This window comes from Peromyscus californicus, unplaced genomic scaffold, assembly GCF_007827085.1.
Source record: "Peromyscus californicus insignis strain IS unplaced genomic scaffold, ASM782708v3 Scaffold_24__1_contigs__length_46423439, whole genome shotgun sequence".
In the NCBI taxonomy this organism is placed as follows: domain Eukaryota; kingdom Metazoa; phylum Chordata; class Mammalia; order Rodentia; family Cricetidae; genus Peromyscus; species Peromyscus californicus.
In genome coordinates this window covers 26468637-26487241 of record NW_026294535.1, presented here as the reverse complement: position 1 = coordinate 26487241, position 18605 = coordinate 26468637, and the positions used below count along the sequence as shown (strand labels likewise).

General features: G+C 37.3%; 2 long non-coding RNA genes across 2 annotated transcripts in view; one reads left to right on the top strand and one right to left on the bottom strand.

Moving 5' to 3' along the window:
- Nucleotides 1-18605, bottom strand: part of LOC128119768 (uncharacterized) — a 39515-nt gene that overhangs the window by 5464 nt on the left and 15446 nt on the right. The window contains exons 3-4 of the long non-coding RNA XR_008221669.1: nt 6058-6234; nt 674-774 (exon numbers count right to left, since the gene is read on the bottom strand). This is a non-coding gene — a long non-coding RNA (uncharacterized LOC128119768). The remainder of the gene's footprint in view (nt 1-673; nt 775-6057; nt 6235-18605) is intronic.
- LOC128119767 (uncharacterized) overlaps nt 1-18605 on the top strand; it is a 564116-nt gene that overhangs the window by 540421 nt on the left and 5090 nt on the right. The gene's annotated exons all lie outside the window — the stretch shown is intronic.

Below are 18605 nucleotides of genomic sequence, written 5' to 3'. Positions count from 1 at the left end.
TTTTCCTGCTGTTATGTTTTTTATCCTCCTCTTTTGCCGTGTTCCCTAAGCCTTTCAGAGTTTTAGGGATTAGACATTGTATGAATGTCTTGTTTAGAGTTGAGTACTCATCAATCACTTATTCTCTAGTTTAGGTACCTTTTGCAGCCATGAGTCTCTGGATTCAATACAGTTCACTGGAAAGAGAGACTCCTCTGATGAAGGCCGACAGCAGCATGTTTAAATGGATATGAAATATTTAGAGAGTAGCCTAACACTATGCCAACTTACTAAGCATCAGTATTCAGCTCCCCACAAGGGTCTATGACCATGTTTTTGTTTTTTAAATCAGGTTTACAGTACCAGGTGGAGATTCTAGACTGAATCTCAAATTCAGTTGTATTCCCTCATATCAGTTGTGACATGACTGCACAATTGAGTACCTCTTGCCTGACAAAGACTACTGAGGGTGGAGAGTTTTAAGCAGCTTCTTAGTTTCTTTTCTGTTACTGTTATTATTTTTTTTTTAAAAAAGCTTGATCAAAAGAGAAATTGGGGGAAAAGGGCTGCTTTTACCTCACAATTCTATGTCTACTGTTGTGGAAAAGTCACCACAGAACAGTGCTTCCACTGTTTCCGTAGTCAAGAAGTAGAGAATAGTGAAATGATCCATGCATGCTTGGCATCAACTTACCTTCTCTGATCATACCGAGTTCAGGATCTGCTCCCTAGGGAATTGTGCCACCCACGGTGGACAGGTCTTCTCACATCAGTCAATGTGGCCAACATAATTTCCTACAAACATACCCACAAGCACACCCGACAAGATAATTCCTTACTGGGACTCTCTTGGTGACTCTAGACTGTCAAGTTGACAATTAAGACTAACGATCAGATGAAAGAGTAGTTGAGAGACGAAGAGAGAAGAGGCATAGCAGAGGGTTAACCAAGAGAAAGAGGATATGAAAAAGCCACATGGAAAATTACTGTCTTGCCATCAAGTTAAAAATATAATTTATATTTAAAAAATGAAGGGAGATACCAGGCATGACTGAAAAAAAAATAAAGAAAAACATATTCCCAGCAGCCATGGGATAGTAAACAAAAGCCCTAACTAATGCCAGGTCTGTGATACCTCCTTACAAATTGTTTGTCAGAGAGGTGCCAGAAGCTCCTCAAATAATACAGGCTTTTGCCATTCCTATAATTTTCACTAGATTACAGGTCCCTGTTGCTGAGGACCTTATATACATTGGATGCATAATATAGCAAATCAAACTGGAAATGAACTTGTAGCTTCCTCCTTGCTGACTAGTTTTCAGGGTGCTGAAAAGTGCTGTGCCCACTGCCAGAGGAGAAAGTTCAGGCATCAGTAGCCTTCTTTCAGAAGTAGTCTTATTTCAGAAGCATATACTTGCCTGTTTCTTGCCTAAAAGTTAAGATATTTAGCCAAAGTTAGACAAGTGTTCAAAGTCCAGGTCCACCACCTCTCAGCTTGGTGACATTGGCCACTCTACCAATCTCTCTCTGACATTGCTATAATTTGCATATTATAATCATGATAGTTTAGTTAAGCAGTTATGAAAATTTGGCAGTTTTGTTTCAGTAAAGTACTTCAAATAATCCCTGCACATAGTGAACACTGATGAAAGCCTAAGTGTTATTACTAAAGACTTCATATTTGTGGCATTTTAGCATGACAGATGATCAGTTTGTGACACTTAGTTCTGTGTTGCTTTTTGTCCTCTTTGCTTTATTTCCTCTGACAAGAAATTAAAAAGAATAAAGCATAATCCATAGTGTCTCCATCCAAACACACGTGCTACAAATGTATAGAACAGGGAATGTTTCTTCAGTGCTTCAGGAGTATAAATATAAACTCATAATCGTAATGTAATATAATGCTAGCTTTTACTTTATTAACATAGCATTCCAACAACAGAAAATTCTACTTACCAAGAATCATGTACACATTATTTTAAGTATTTATGGAACTGATTAAGCCATGAATATATACAAAGTTATTCAACTGTTTTCATTTTGAGTATCACTTATTTCCAGTCTTTTGCTTAGCATTATAGACAATACTATGGATCAGTTATTCACGAAAGAGTCTTTTTTGACCAGACTATAAATATATATAAATTAATATAATATAAATTTCTCTGTTTGAGGCCAGCCTGATCTACAGATTGAGTTTCAGGACAGCTAAGCTTAGGCAGTAAAGGAAACCATTGGAAACAGATAGCTGCTGCTGATGTAATCAAATGAGGGGGCCATGTTCCATTCCCAGAAACCAGCAGAACTTGGCAGTTTTGGCCATGTGGTTCTGGCTTTGGAGTCAAAAATAGAAGAAAGTGGTTATGGAATCTCCCTCTGTGACTCAGGATCGCCACTGAGGCCAGGTATGTGTCATGGGTGTCCCTGCATGGAGGCCAAGAGATGCCATTGTGTGATGCTGTGAAGGTGAAGCTTTGATTGCCTTAGAGACCCCAAAATGTTGGAGTTGCCAGAGCCATGCATACCTGCCGAGGAGAGCTACTAACAGGGAGTGGAACCAGTCCAAGAGAAAGGAATGTGTTGCAGACAACAAAACTGAAAGGAATTGGAGATCTGAAGAACATCTTGACATCAGACATGGAGATGTAGAGTATGGAGCTTGCCCAGCTGGTTTTTCGTCTTGCTTTCGTCCAGTATTTCCTCTCAATTTTCCCTTTCTCCCTTTTGAAATGGTAATGTATACCTTACGCCATTGTTTGTTGGACGTATGTGATCTGCCTTTTCATTTTGATTTTATAGCTGATTACGGCTAAGAGATTTCATGAGTCTCAGAAGAGACTTTGAACTTTGGACTTTTAAACAAGTTTGAGACAATTATAGACTATGGGGACTTTTGAAGTTGAACTAAATGCATTTTATATTATATGGCTATAAGCCTATGAGGACCAGGAAGTAGAATGTGGTGGTTTGAATAAAAATGGCCCCAAGAGGCCCATATGGAGTGGCAGTGTAGGTGTGGCCCTCTTAGGTGTGGCCTTGTTGGAGTAGTTGTGGCTTTGTTGGTGGAAGTGTGTCACTAGGGGGCAGGCTTTGGGGTTTAAAATGTTCAAGCCAGATCTAGTATGAAATGCACTTCCTGTTGCCTGTGGATCAAGATGTAGAACTCTCAGCTCCTTCTTCAGCATCATGTCTACCTGCATGCCACCATGCTTCCTGTCTTGATGTTAATGGGCTAAACCTCTGAACTGTAAGCCAGCCCCAATTAAATGTTTTTCTTTATAAGAGTTGCCATGGTCTTGGTGACTCTTAACAGCAATAAAAGACTAAGACAGGAAGAAAAGAAGCAATCAGTGTACTCATGCTTTTTGGTGATGTTATATCACATACAAAGAATATAAAATTCTTTATACCAATATGAAATAAGTAGTCAGGCAAGATACAGGTACATAAGAAGGTAAGGTAGATTTTTCTACAGGGTATATTTGGAAAACTTCTTTGATGTGATATTTGAATAAAAAAATACTGGAATGAAATGATGATTCATTCATAAAAGATATAAAGCATAATTTAATATAAATCTCTTTGAATATATCTATACTTATGCAAGGCTTAAACATCAATAAATGTAAAATCCCAAAAAATTGGACTTTATATCCTAAAGTATCCCCAGAAAGCATTTTAAATGAGAAAATCAATAACATGACACCATCTAAGCCATTACAAAATAAGCATATTCAATCACTGGTTGGGAGATGAGACATACAAAATATGACTCAGAAGTTGTATAATTTCTGAGGCTGACTTGCTTTCTAATAGGTCAAATATCTGAAAACAGACTGTAGCTTTATATTTAATAGCAAAAATCATCACCACCTGGCCTGGTGTGGTATTGCATGCCTGCAGTCCTGGAATTTGGAAAGCTGAAGGAGAAGGATTCCTTTGAGTTCAAGACCAGTTTTGAATGCATAGTGAAATCTTTTATCAACAAAAGTAATTAGCTAACTAAATAAAAGATTTTTCTACATCTAAGTATGGTGACTCATGCTTGTAACCTCAGTGTTTAGAAGGATGAGACTGGAGATGTAGAGTGACTTTGAAGCCAGTACAGTGAATTTTAGGCTAACGAGGTTAAAGAATGGACCCTCACTTAACACCCACCTTAATCTTTTTCATCTACTTATGAAGGAATATGTGATTAAAAATTCCTGTTTGTGTCCCTAACAACCTAATCTCTTTGAGTTCACTGTCAATGACCTAGTTTTATATATATTTACACTAATAAACATTCTAAAATCTGCCTGTGGGTTCCCAGTAGCTAGAAACCTATTCTGTCTGTGAGATACAGCCCACAGAGGATTTCTCACAGGCAGGGAACATAATGGAGGATGTCCCTGCTTAGAAGTTTATGTAATCACTTAGTCAGCCTTCTTGCAAACTTCCCACATTCAGCACTGCGACTCTTTGATCATAATGCAACAGGACAAATGTCAGGAAACATATTCCTATAAAGTGAAATATATCTCATTCTTTAACCCAGAAATGACTACAAACATTACTTTCAGGAGAATTTCATTCACAGCCATATTTTTAGATTCTGTAAGAGGAGTATCGAATGGTAATTAGGAAGTGGTGTTTTTAATTAAGGACAAGATTAAACTTTATCAGATTCTCAGGTAGTACAAGCTGATAATTTTCTGCTGAATGTTACAGTAAAAACATGACACTTTGACCTCAAAGCATTCGGGCTTTATAAGATTTTCCTATGGCTAAAAATAATTTTAATCTATTCTCATGATAAGAGAGTACATACAACAACTGTGTATATATTCTGCTAGGGCATTTATGTTTGGATATGAAGTCCAGAATATGCTTCGTTTCATTTGCTATAATGTGGCATAGAAATTTGCTGAGCTCAGAAACTAAGAGAGAGCTATGAGTTCATATCTGAGTCTTAATAGGGACATGTTAGATTTGAGAGTGGAAAGTGAAAAGGAAATATCAAAAGTCAACAGAACAAGCTTGCAAACTATAGGGCAGACTCCAGAGGAATGATGGACATATAAGAAAAAGAAGGAATCAGTGAAAGAAAAAGAAAAGAGACATCAGTCCTGAACATATACATACAAGTGACATTATATAGACTGAGCATGGTGTATTTGTGTATTTAGGAATGTACATACATATGCATGTATGTATGTCACAACAGTTAGTGAAAAAGAGGTCATGGGTTTGAAAGACAGCAAAGAGGGGGATATTGGAAAATTTGGAGAAAGGATAGGGAAGGGGTAATAATTTAATTGCAATATAATATCAAAAATGAAAGAAATAATTTAAAAAGGCAATGCAACAAAAAACTAGTTAGAATTAAAGAGGCAAAAAGACAAGTAGCACACTAGGTGTAGTGGATCATATTTTTAACCCAGCACTTAGAGGTACTGCCAAGCAGATCTATCTGTGTTTGACTTCACTCTGGTCTACATAGTGAGTTCCAGTGTAGCCAGGGCTATATAGAGAGACACTGTCTTTTAAAAAAAAGTGTTAGTGGGTGTTGTCCTCAGCAGTGGGGCCTCACTGTCAATTTGCAGAGAGCATCCCATTGTCTTAGAATGTCTTAGCCTTCGATGTTTGTGGATTTCCGTGGGGCCCCTTTCGGTGAACAACTCAATTGAATGCAACCCAGTCTTGATACGGGAAGCCTCAGTTTTTGATGAGATGGCCAGTTGAGACTCCATAACCCCCACTGTTAGGCAAGCTCATTAGGATCACCTTCATATATTTTAGGAAGTTTCTACTGCACTAGGTCTCCATATCACCCCTCAAATGCCTCTCATTCCAGCTGACTCTCCCTGCATTCTCTCCTTCTAACCAATCTCTTCTCCTCCTCCCCATCCGACTCTCCCGTTCCTGTCCCTAACTGCCTCCTGTCCACTTGTGAAATATATTCCATTTTCCCGTCCCAGGAAGCTCCATCTATCCCTCCTAGACCTTTGTTCTATACTCAACCTCTCTGGGTCTATGGATTATAGTTTGCTTATCATTTACTTAATGGCTACTACCCATTTATAAGAAAATACTTACCATATTCATCTTTCTGGGTCTGGGTTACGTCGCTGAGGTTGTTTTTTTTCCTAGTTATATCCTTTATCTGCTGCAGAAAAATTCCCTTGTGCACTGTAAAGATTTATCACTTGAACTGGTTTAATAAAATGCTGATTGACCAGTAGCTGAGCAGGAAGCATAGTCAGGGTGACCAAACTAAGGATGATAGGAAGGAGAAGGGTGGAGTTAGAGAATTGCAGACAAAAGCAGAGAAGCAAGATGATATTGAGAAAAGGTACCAAGCCATGTGTCTAAGCATACATAGAAATATGGATTAATTTAAGTATAAGAATTAGCTAATAATAATCCTGAGCTATTGGCCAAGAATTTATAAGTATTATTAAGCCTCGAAGTCAATTATTTGGGAAGTGGCTGCCAGGTATTTGGAAACAGGCAGATGGGACAGGAAATGTCCATCTACAATTATCTGCAAATTTCATGGTGCCATTTTTTTAACAGTTGAGTAATATTCCATTGAATAAATATATCCTGTTCTCTATATCCAATTTTCTATTGAGGCACATCTAGGTTGTTTCCAGTTTCTTACTATTATGAATAAAACATCAATGAATATGGTTGAGTATGGCTAAGGTAGGATTTTGTACCCTTTGGGTATTTGCCCAAGAGTGGCCAGGCTGGATCTTGAGATAGCTCAACTCCCAACTTTCTGAGAAACCACTGTATCAGTTTCCATAGTAGCAATACAAGTTTGCACTCCCACTAGAAATGGAGGAGGGTTCTGCTTGCTCCACATCTTCGCCATCATGAGCTGCCACTTATGTTCTTGATCTTAGCCATTCTGAAATGGAATCTCAATGTAGTTTTGATTTGCACTTACCTTATGGCTAAGGATGTTGAACATTTCTTTAACTGATTCTCAGCCATTGGCGATTCCTCTACTGACAATTCCCTGTTTAGATCTATACCTACTTTTAATTGGATTATTTGGTTTTTTAAAATCTAGTTTCTTGGGTCATTCATATATTTTGGATATTAGTCCTCTCTCAGATGTGGAGTTGGTAAAAAAAAAAAATCTTTTACCATTCTGTAGGCTGCTGTTTTGTCCTAGTGACAGTTTCTTTTGCCTTACAGAAGCTTTTCTGTTTTATCAGGTCCTATTTATTGATTGTTGACCTTGGTGCCTGTACAACCAGTGTTCTGTTCAGAAAACTGTTTCTTGTGCCAATGGGTTCAAGGCTATTTCCCACTTTCTTTTCTACCAGGTTCAGTGTATCTGGTTTTATGCTGACATCTTTGATCCACTTGGACTTGAGTTTTGTGTAGGGTAATAACTGTAAATCTATTTGCATTCTTCTACATGTAGACATCAGTTTGACCAGCACCATTGTTTTTCTTCCAGTATGTATTTGTAGCTTCTTTATCAAAAATAAGGTGTTTATCGGTATGTGGATTTATGTCTGGGTCTTCAATTCAGTTCCATTAATCAGCATGTCTGGTTTTTTTTTTTTTACCATATGATGTAGTTTTTAATTACTGTAACTCTGTAGTACAACTTAAAATCGGGTATAGTGAGACCTCCAGCAGTTCTTTTATTGTTCAGAAATGTTTTAGCTATCCTGGGGCTTTTGTTTTTCCATATAAAGTTGAGAACTATCCTTTCAAGGCCTGTAAAGAATTTTGCTGGAATTTTGATGTGGATTGCATTGAATCTGTAAATCACTTGTGGTGGAGTGGCCATTTCAATCTTTCCAATCCATGAGCATGAGAGATCTTTCCAACTTCTGATATCTTCTTTAATTTCTTTCTTTAAGGACTTGAAGTTTTCATCATTTAAGTCTTTTGCTTGTTTGGTTAGTGTTACCCCAAGATATTTTATATTATTTCAGATTATTGGGAAAGGTTTTGTGTAGATGTAACCTACTGTCTTATTAAATAAGAAACACAGAACCAATGCAAAGAAGAAAGCCAAGAGGTCAGAACTAAGAGCTAAAACCTTACCCTTCCCCCTGCGGTAGTCCTAACTCTTCGAACCAGAGCTACTTTCTGTGTTAAAGTCTTTATATAGAGTTCCTGTCCTGCCTTCTCATTGGTTGTAAACCCAACCACATGACTGCCTCATCACAGCCTGTCTGTATAGGCCTCTAGGTTTTCTATGATTGATATTGAGATTAAAGTCATGTGTATCTAGTACTGGCTGTATCCCTGAACACACAGAAACTTATCTAGCTCTGCCTACCAAGTGCTGGGATTACAAGCGTATGCCACCACTGCCCTGCTTTCCTATGGCTTGCTAATAGCTCTGACCCCGGGCAACTTTATTTATTAACATACAAATAACATTTTAGTACAAATAAAATATCACCATATTGTTTCCCTGATTTTTTTCTCAGTCTGCTTGTTATTTGTATATAGAAGGAGTACTGATTTTTCTGAGTTAATTTTGTACCTGGCTATTTTGCTGAAAGTATTTATTAGCTGTAGGTGTTTCCCAGTGGAATTTTTCAGGTCATTTATGTATTAGTATCATACCATCCTCAAATAATACTACTTTGACTTCTTCCTTTCCAATATGTATTTCCTTAATCTCCTTCATTTGTCTTATTGTCTTTGCTTTATATTATTATATTTTATTTTGTAATGTTTGGTTTTTAGCTCTTAACAATCTGTTCTTTTCTAATGAGACACAGAAACAGAGTTGATCAGGAGGGGATGGGAAGTGGAGAGAATCTGGGGCAAGTAAAGAAGGTACTTTATAACTTGGATATATATTATGATAAAAATCTGTTTTAAATAAAAAGGAAATAAAAATAAAAAAATAAAAAAAATAAAGAAAAGGAAAATATGCAGTCAGTTTTAAAATTTTTAGACCAATTCTTTAGAAAAAATGTTGAGTGTAGATTAGATTAAGTTTTAGATAGAAATAAGAATTCAACCCGGGCGGTGGTGGTGCATGCCTTTAATCCCAGCACTGGGGAGGCAGAGCCAGGCGAATCTCTGTGAGATCGAGGCCAGCCTGGTCTTCAAAGCGAGTTCCAGGAAAGGCACAAAACTACACAGAGAAACCCTGTCTCAAAAAAAAAAAAAAAAGAATTCAAAATCTGTTTTGAATTGAGGTAATCGCAGAGAAATCTCTGTAACTTTTATTAAGTTGATTTTTGTCACTTAAATTAAGAGGGACCAAAACATAAGATCTTCCTTTCTTTCATGGGTTGCTTGAAGCAGAGAAACAAATAGCCTCTTAACTCTTTGGGGGCTTCTTTTCCCTTAAATACTTTTCTAGAATTTTCATTATAATAAAGTAAATTGTAAGTTTTTTTTTTTTTAAGATAAACTCATGGGGGCTGGTGAGATGACTCAGCAGTTAAGCTCACCAGCAACTCTTTCAGAGGTCCTGTGTAGTAGTTGTAAGTTTTCTCTGGTCCCGCCCAGCTCCCACAGCACCATGGTCCCACAGCCGCTTGGACCCAAATAAACACAGAGAGGCTTATATTATTTATGAACTGTATGGCCTAATGACTCATAATGGATCTCACTAGCTAGCTCTTTCATCTTAAATTAACCCATAAATCTTATCTATGTTTAGCCACGTGGCATGGTACCATTTCTCAGTTGTGAATAGAAAGAAAAGGGGAAATGATGGGTGATGTCATTCTGTATGCTGTGAATATGTGTTGCTATGATTGGTTAATGAATAAAGCTGTTTGGCCAATGGTGAGGCAGAATAAGGTTAAGCAGGACATTCTAACTAGAGAGAGATGAAGAAAGAAAGAGAGCAGAGGAGACACTGCTGGTCGCAGCCAAGAGAAGCAAGATGTAAAGATACTTGTAAGTCACTAGCCATGTGGCAAAACATAGATAAGCATTATGGGTTGTGGTGTGACGCCTTGCACAGCCTTGGTGCAGTGGGAAGGGACTTGGACTGGCCTAGGCTCAGTTTGCTGGGCTCTGCTGACTCCCCATAGGAGACCTCGATTTGGGGGATGTGGGGATGTGGGATGGCTTGGGAGAGAGTGCTGGGGGGTGGGAGGAGGGAAGAGGTGGGATCTGTGGGTATATGTAGAGTGAGTAGAAAATTTCTTAATAAAGAAAAATAAAAAAAAGAATTATGGGTTAAATTAAATGTAAAAGGTAGTCAGTAATAAGCCTGAGCTAATGGCTGAGCAGTTATAATTAACATAAGCCTCTGTGTGCTTGCTTGGGGATGCAAGTGGGAGGGATTTGTCCCGACCACTGGCCGGCTGGGACACAGGAAAATCTTCCAACTACAGTCCTGAGTTCAATTCCCAGCAACCATATGGCAGCTCACCACCCTTTATAACGGGATCTGACATCCTCTTCTGATGTGTAGATATGCAGACAAAAGCACTCGTATGCATAAAATACAAATTCTTTTTTAAAAAGGAGAGAGGAGTTCATCAGATCTCAAAAGTAAGCAGATAAATAAGTGTTATCAGTAAAACAGACCAAAATTTTTAATTCAAAACTACACAGACCTTCGTTATAATAGGTTGACAAAAAGAGAAGGAGATAAATTAACAAATATCTCGTAAGAGTTCATAAGGATTTGGAACATGAGCCATGGAAGCTCAAGCAGATCTTTCTGAGGACCAGCTCCAGGCCCTGAAAGCTGACAACACCAACATCTCTCTTCCTATTCTTTCTGCTACTGGCTCCAGACTTCTGTTCCTTGTAGATTACCTTCTGGTTGGAAGTGTAATTTTCTCTCAGTTGCCAGTTCTTCTTCTACTCAGGATGATTAACAGCAAAAAATGAGATCTTTTTTTTACTTCAACCCCAAATTATCCAGGGGATTTTTATTTTCATCTCATTGGTGTCTAGGCTCTATGTTTACAGTGAGGCAGCTAAACAAGGAAGTAATAATTCAAGGGACATTAGTCTCTGACCTGTTATGAGTCCATTCTCTGAGAAGGGACTGAGCGAACAGACAGGGAAGTCTCTTCTTTAATTATCATTTTGGGAAAATTAGAATTTTTTAATTATTAATTCTTAGAATTTATTCTTCCATGGATAAGACAAACTTTTGCTTGCTTTTGTGTGAGTACTTTTTTCAGAGTGCCAGGTACGTAATAACACTGAAAGAACAAATGGACCTTACAGTCAAGATGGAGTGAGAAAGTTCAGAGGTGTTGTTTGTTTTAAGCATTTCCATAAATAAATTAAATAAACACTGTTTGTAGACAGTAGTAAGATTTATTATAGGAAAACAAACATTGTTGGGACTCCTATGTAATTCTTTGCATCAGATATCTCGTTGTCTTTTTTTTTTTTTTTAAAGGCCCAGTGAGTTGGCTTAAAAACATTTGCTACTAGATCTGCAAATCTGGATTTGATCCCTGGGAGACACATGGTAGGAAGAGAGAATCAGCATTTGAAAATTGTCCTCTGACTTCCACAGGCATGCTGTGGCATGCAGTCCCATGTATGCACACACATAGACAATAAATCAATACACGGGGTTTTTTGCTTTTCAAAAAGAAGTCTTCTGTTAAGTAAATATTGTTTTCCCAATAGGAGAGACTTTGCTATTAAAGATGAATACCCATTGGCCCATTGTACAGATTGTTGTGTCCCTTCCCTGAGATAACCCAACAAAGAGTATCAGTTTGGCATGGATACTAAACAAACTGAATGGCAAGATCAAACTCTAGAGTAGGAAGAGCTAAATCATCTTTCTTATCACTGACAAAGGTTAGGTAAGGATACAGTGAGAAAATCCCACTGCCTTCCAAAGGAGACCCTGAGAAATTGGTCACTTTACCTAAGAAGCTACACTGCCCTGGGCCACCCACCAGTGCAGAAGAACCTGCCACCACAGGAACTAAGACATGACCACTCTCGGTACTGAGCAAATAGAAGTGACTTGACTTCTATAATATTCTGAACTAGCACACTTATATAATAAGTAAAATTCATGAACTGAGACTCTATCTACATGATCTACAAAATAGCTAGAAATTATAAGAAAATTTAGACAAAACCCAAACATTTTGCTAAAATGCCTGGAGTAGATAAAGTCTTAAAATTCTTCACAAATTATACTATTGATACTTGCTGGTAATTAATATACCATTATAGTTTTTTTTTATTTCTTAATGATCGTAGCTAAGGCTCTGGTTATAAATTCTTCCACATTAATTTGGTGGAAGCTCTCCAATAGCAATCTATTAGATTTTCCCTGTTAAATTAGGGTGATGGACTTTTAATGAATCTTTTTTTTTTTTTTTTTTTTTTTTTTTGGTTTTTCGAGACAGGGTTTCTCTGTGTAGCTTTGCGCCTTTCCTGGAACTCACTCTGTAGCCCAGGCTGGCCTCGAACTCACAGAGATCCGCCTGGCTCTGCCTCCCGAGTGCTGGGATTAAAGGCGTGCGCCACCACCGCCCGGCTTAATGAATCTTAATAAACAGCATGATGATCAAGAATATTGTGAAATCAAAATAGCTCTCAATGACATCTCTCACTTTGTGTAGTATGTCCTCAATGTCACTGACGACGTTAGCCCTCTGAGGGTACCTCAAATGTATTATTAATATATTTCTGCATTGCAAGCAAGATAGATGATATAGTAAACAGATTAATCCAAATTTAACAAGATTTAAAAGGCAACTTCTTTAGTAAGAAAATGCAAAATTTTTAATTATGATGTCCCACTCCTATAATCTTGCCCAATAAAGAGCACATAAACCAGTGGGGCTTGACTTCAAACTGAAGATGATAGATGAGCTACCTATTTGTATTTATGTGTTACGTTTACTCGTCAGTGATCCAGATCACCCACAAAGACAAATCATGGGGAGTTTAATTTAACCGGATTTCAAAATGGCATTTCCTCTAGGATACAATTCTTAAGACCTCGATGTGTAGTCAGAGGCTGCATCTCTTTGCTTCTATGGTTATAGAAATCCTTGGATTGGAAGAAACTGGACAGCTTTGTTAGTTTAACCTGGCTTATGCTCTGAGACTCCTACAGGACATACCCAGAGTCTCCTAGGATATAGTTTAAAGACATGTCTGCAGGTAGCTGAGAGCTGTCCTTTATGCAGCTGCAGGAATGGAATGAAACGTGCTTGCTCCGGGAACAATGACTCTATCATCCGTAAATGATGTGAGCTCTACTTAAACAGTTTATGTTGCTGCAGGGACAGGAGGCCTTATTGATGTTTTCTCCTACAACCCCCCACCCCTTGCATGTAAGCATTGGGCTTTCTATTCAGGAAAGGCAAAATGTATCACAGTCTTTGGTTGATTTTAATTACATTTTTATTACTCATGTATTATCACTAAATAAAAAATAAAATATATATAAGAAAACAAGGAGGATATGTTTTTCCTTAAGCCAACATTATTTATTTTTACCTTAAATATCAGTTTCACTGAAGTAGTATTTGCATCCAATAAGATGGATTTTCATCCAATAAAGTATCTCTTTTACTGCCTTGGCATTGGGCATGTCTGACTAGTTATAACAGTTACACATTACAGTTTTAGAATAGTTCCATCATGCCTGAGTTTCCTTGTGTTGTTTTGCCACTGATCTGCTCTCACACACCTGATCTCTACTGATTGTTACTATAACACCGATTTTTCTAAAATCGTATTTAAATAGAATTATGCACTAGATAGCCCTCTGAGCCTGGCATGTTGCACTTAGAATCATATATTTAAGACTCATCTATGCTGTTGCATGTGTATTAATAGTATCCCACTCTAGTATTGGTGGGTAGTATTTAATTGGATGGATGTGCCACAGTTTTACTCATTCAATAGTTGAAGGACTAGTTTCCAGTTTTTGATTACTATTATTAAAAGGGTGGCTATGAAAACTCTCTCACATGTCTTTATTTGGACATTATTTTAGTTTGTGTCCATAAATACCTTGCGTGGGATTTCTGTATCATATAGATGTATACTTGATTTTATTAGAAGCTACCAAACTTTTTCAAAATGTTTATAGCATTTTTTTCATTCCTGAAAACATTGCATAGGAGTTCACGTTGCTTCACAATATCACAAACAATTAGCACTGCCAATTTATAGTTATATTCACCACAGGAATTGTATGCAATGTTACACTGTGCCTTTTTATTATTATTATTATTATTATTATTATTATTATTATTATTATTCAATCTGAGCCCATCCATTTTCTAGACATTGTGATTACATTTTCTTTTTTTTATTTTTCTTTTATTGAAAATATATTTTTCATACACTATCTTCTGATTATGGTTACCCATCCCACAACTCCTCTGAGATGCTCCTCTCCACTCCGAATCCCCACCCTTTCTGTCTCTACTTAGAAAACAAACAAAAAAGGCATTTAAAGAATAATATTAAGATAAAATAAGGTAAAAATAAACAAAGAGAAGAAAAGGAGATAAGAAAACAAACCCGAGAAATACACATGGACATACAAACACATTTGTACACACAGAAATTCCATCAAAACCCCAAACCAGAAGCCATGATACATCCACAAAGGAGCTGTAAAATAAAAAAATTAAAAAATAAGTAAATAAATATTCCTGGTGAAACAGTATGAGACAGAGAACCTCCAAAGATGCCACTGAGTTCATTTTCTCTTTGCCATCTACTGCTGAGTACGGGGCCTGTCCCTAAGAGTGGTTTACATCTATAATAAAACTTCGTTGGAAAAAACTAATTTGCAAGTGGTTATCGAATGGGATAACTTCAGGGTTAGGAATGGGGGCTTGGGTCCATTTCTCAGCACTGGGACCTCCATCTGTCAAAGACCCATGTAAGCTCTATGCGTGCTGTCTCTGTGTGTTCATATGTGTGTTGGTTCTGCCCGTTTCTGAAGGCTTTGTTTCTTTGGTGTCTTCCATCCCCTCTGGCTCTTATAATCTTTCTGCCTCCTCTTCTGCAAGGCTCCTTGATCCATGAGAGGAAGGATTTGACGGAAGGATTGAGTGTTCCAAGGTCTCTCATTCTCTGCATATTTCCTAGCTGTGGGTCTCTGTATTTATTACTATCTAGTTCAGGAGGAAGCTTCACTGAGGATGACTGAGCAAGGCACTGATCTATGAGTATAGCAGAATGCTGATAGGAATTGATGGCAGATCTATCTGTCCCCAATATTCCCTTGCTTTGTACCTAATCTCTGTGCTTATATGGATTGTAAATTGCTGTGAATATTGCTCTGTATAAATAAACACTGATTGGCCAGTAGCCAGACAGGAAGTATAGGCAGGACTAACAGAGAGGAGAATTGAGGGAACAGGAAGGGAGAGGGGGAGACTGCCTGGAGCCGCCACCAGGACAAGAAAAATGTAAGGTACCAGTAAGCCACGAGCCACTTGGCAAAGTACAGATTAACAGAAATGGGCTAAATATAAGAGTAAGAGCTAGACAATGATAGGCCTGAGCTAATGACCAAGCAGTTTAAATAATGTAAGAGTCTGTGTGTTTATTTTGTAAGTGGCTCCGGGACTGGCAGGAGTTGGCGGGAGCTGGAGAGAAATTGCTTATTGAAGACTTAACAGCTAATATCCACATATAAGCAAATGCATACTGTATTTGTCTTTCTGGGTATGGGTTACCTCACTCAGCATGATTTTTTTTCTAGATCCATCCATTTACCTCTGAATTTCATGATTTTATATTTTTTAAGGCTGAGAAATGTTCCCTTGTGTAAATGTATCATATTTTCTTTATCCATTCATCTGTCAGTAGATATCTAGATTGTTTCTAATTTTTGGCTATTATGAATAGAAAAGCAATGGACATGACTAAGCAAGTGTTTCTGTAAACATTTATATTTTAGTTAATAACTATTCAGAGATTTATATGATAATATGCATTCCTTTAAAAAACAATTTGATTCCCAACTGTATATAAAGGTTTAAGTTGTATTAATCTTAGGCTTTCTAAGTGAACTCAAAATTATAGTAAACTTTGAAAAGTAATCATATACATTAGAATTTCTTCAAATCTTTGAGTTTGAAATAACTATCAAAATATTTCAAGATGTTACAATGTGTTTTACTTTTTCCAGTTTGTATATTGCTGAAAAATAGGGATAATTAACAATGTTACTCCATGTGAATATAAGTGGAATGATATCACTACCATATTTGGCAAAGCCAGTTTCTTTGAACATAGATTTCCAGGCTTTTCTAAGGAGGACTAACAGTTTTGGTACAACATAGGAAAATTTACTTAATGATATTGAAATCTCTTTTGTTTTGGTGAATGGTAGTAACATCTACCTCAAATAGCTGTTGTAGAATCAAGAGCACACAGCATTTCATATAACTTGTAAATAATGATTATACAGTACTGTGTAATTTTAAATGCTATTATCGACCTAATTAATATATATTAATTATATACTTTAAAAACATTAACTGGGTATAGTAACACACATCTTTAATTCCAGAACTTGGGAGGTAGAGGTGGATCTCTGAGTTCTAGGCCAGCCTGGTCTACACGGCAGGTTCCAGGACAGCCAGGGCTACACAAAGAAACCCTGTGTCAAAAACAAACAAACAAAAAGTCTTATTTTGTTATGTTTACTAAATGACTTTTCACATCAGCACTTAAACCATAACATTGCTCTGCCAGTTCAACCTTCATAAACTTTCACAGTGTGTAATAAAGTATTTTCACTTTTTAAAGTGTATCTCCAACTGAAATAATTATAAATGTATCTTCATTCATTTGTCAGTTTATTTTCTTAGAACACTTTGCTAAAGATTGGAAATCAAAGAGTAACTATCTGAAGAATTTTAGGAAACAGAGAAACCTGCCTACTTAAAAATATTTTAATATCTGAATATTTAAAAAATATAAATAAGTACAAATGAGCATCAAAATACTTTCTGATAGCAATAGAAGTCTTTACTTCCTTTTTTTATACAGAGAAATAATAGAGGAGAGTCATTTAGCATCTTACATTCTCATAAATAAAATAATCCCTCACTTACCAAGTTGCTTTCTAGAAAATTTGTGCCATACATCTTCCATCCCTTAATTACATGTTTTTGAAATATTTAGGCAGAAATATAAATCATGTAGAACATAGGAATATGAAGAACTGCTGATGCATAAATGTGTTGTGTTCACAATTTTAATATTCAAAGTGTTATTAGTTATTTAGAATACAACTGTCCAAATGAGGCACTAATGACATGTGCATCCCTACCCTATATTCCAAATGTAATCCAAATACATCCCATAGTGTGTTGGAAATTAATAACCATGTCCCCCAATCTAGTACTGAAAGCAGTTGCTCAGTGTGAAGACTATAATACTCCTATCTCTCTCAATATTCAATATTGTTACTTGAGATTGGGAAGGTTGACTTTCCAAAAGAAAGTCTACCACATGACTATGTGAAATTTGGATGTAGCAGAAGGATGGGTCTTGATTTAATATCCATTCTGTTAGCCTGTGTCTTTTTATAGGCAAATTCAGTCCAGAATGGATCAAAACACAGATCAAAAACACTGAAGACAGCTTATGTTGGAGAGGATGAGGAACAAGGGGAACACTCCTCTACTCTTGGTGGGAGTGTAAACTTATACAGCCACTTTGGAAATCAGTATGGCAGTTTCTCAGAAAATTGGGAATCATTCTACCTCAAGACCCAGCTATACCACTTTGGGCATATACCCAAGGAATGTTCAATCATACCACAAGGACACATGCTCGACTATGTTCACAGCAGTATTATTCATAATAGCAGAACCTGGAAACAACCTATATGCCCCACAATGAAAGAATGGATTAAGAAAATGTGGTACATATACACAATGGAGTACTACTCAGCAGTTTAAAAACAGTAACATCATGAAATTTGCAGGCAAATGGCTGGAACTGGAAAATATCATCCTGAGTGAAGTAACCCAGACCTAGAAGGACAAACATGCCTTTCTCCAGTAACTGATGGAAGCAGATGCAGAGATCCATAGCCAAACACCAGGCCAAGCTCCAGGAGTCCAGTCAAAGAGAGAGAAGAGGGATTCTATGAGCAAGGTATCAAGATCATGATGGAGAAACCTACAGAGACAACTGAACCAAACTAGTGGGAACTCACAAAATTTAGATCAACAGCTGTGGAGCCTGCATCGGACTAGACTAGGCCCTCTGCATACAGGAGACAGTTGTGTAGCTTGGTCTGTATAAGGGGCTCCTGGCAGTAGGATCAGGATACATCTTTGGTGCATGAGCAGGCTTTTTGGAGCCCGCTACCTGTGATGGGACACCTCACACAGACTTGAGGCATGGGGAGGGGCTTGGACGTGCCTCTACTAAATGTAATTCCCCATGGGAGGCCTTACCTTCTTTTGGAGGAAATGGGGGGTGAGTTGGGAGCGGGAGGCTGGAGGGGTGTGAGGAGGGGAGAGGGGGATCTTTGATTGGTATGTAAAATGAATTTAAAAAATTGCTTAATAAAATAAAAAAGAAAGAAAGAAATTTGGAGTAGAATTAGGAGAAGCTAAAAGAATAGAAATAAAGCAAAAGAAGGGTTTAAATGAGAAAGCATTCATCTGACAATTTTCTGAAATTCTGAAACAATGATGGGA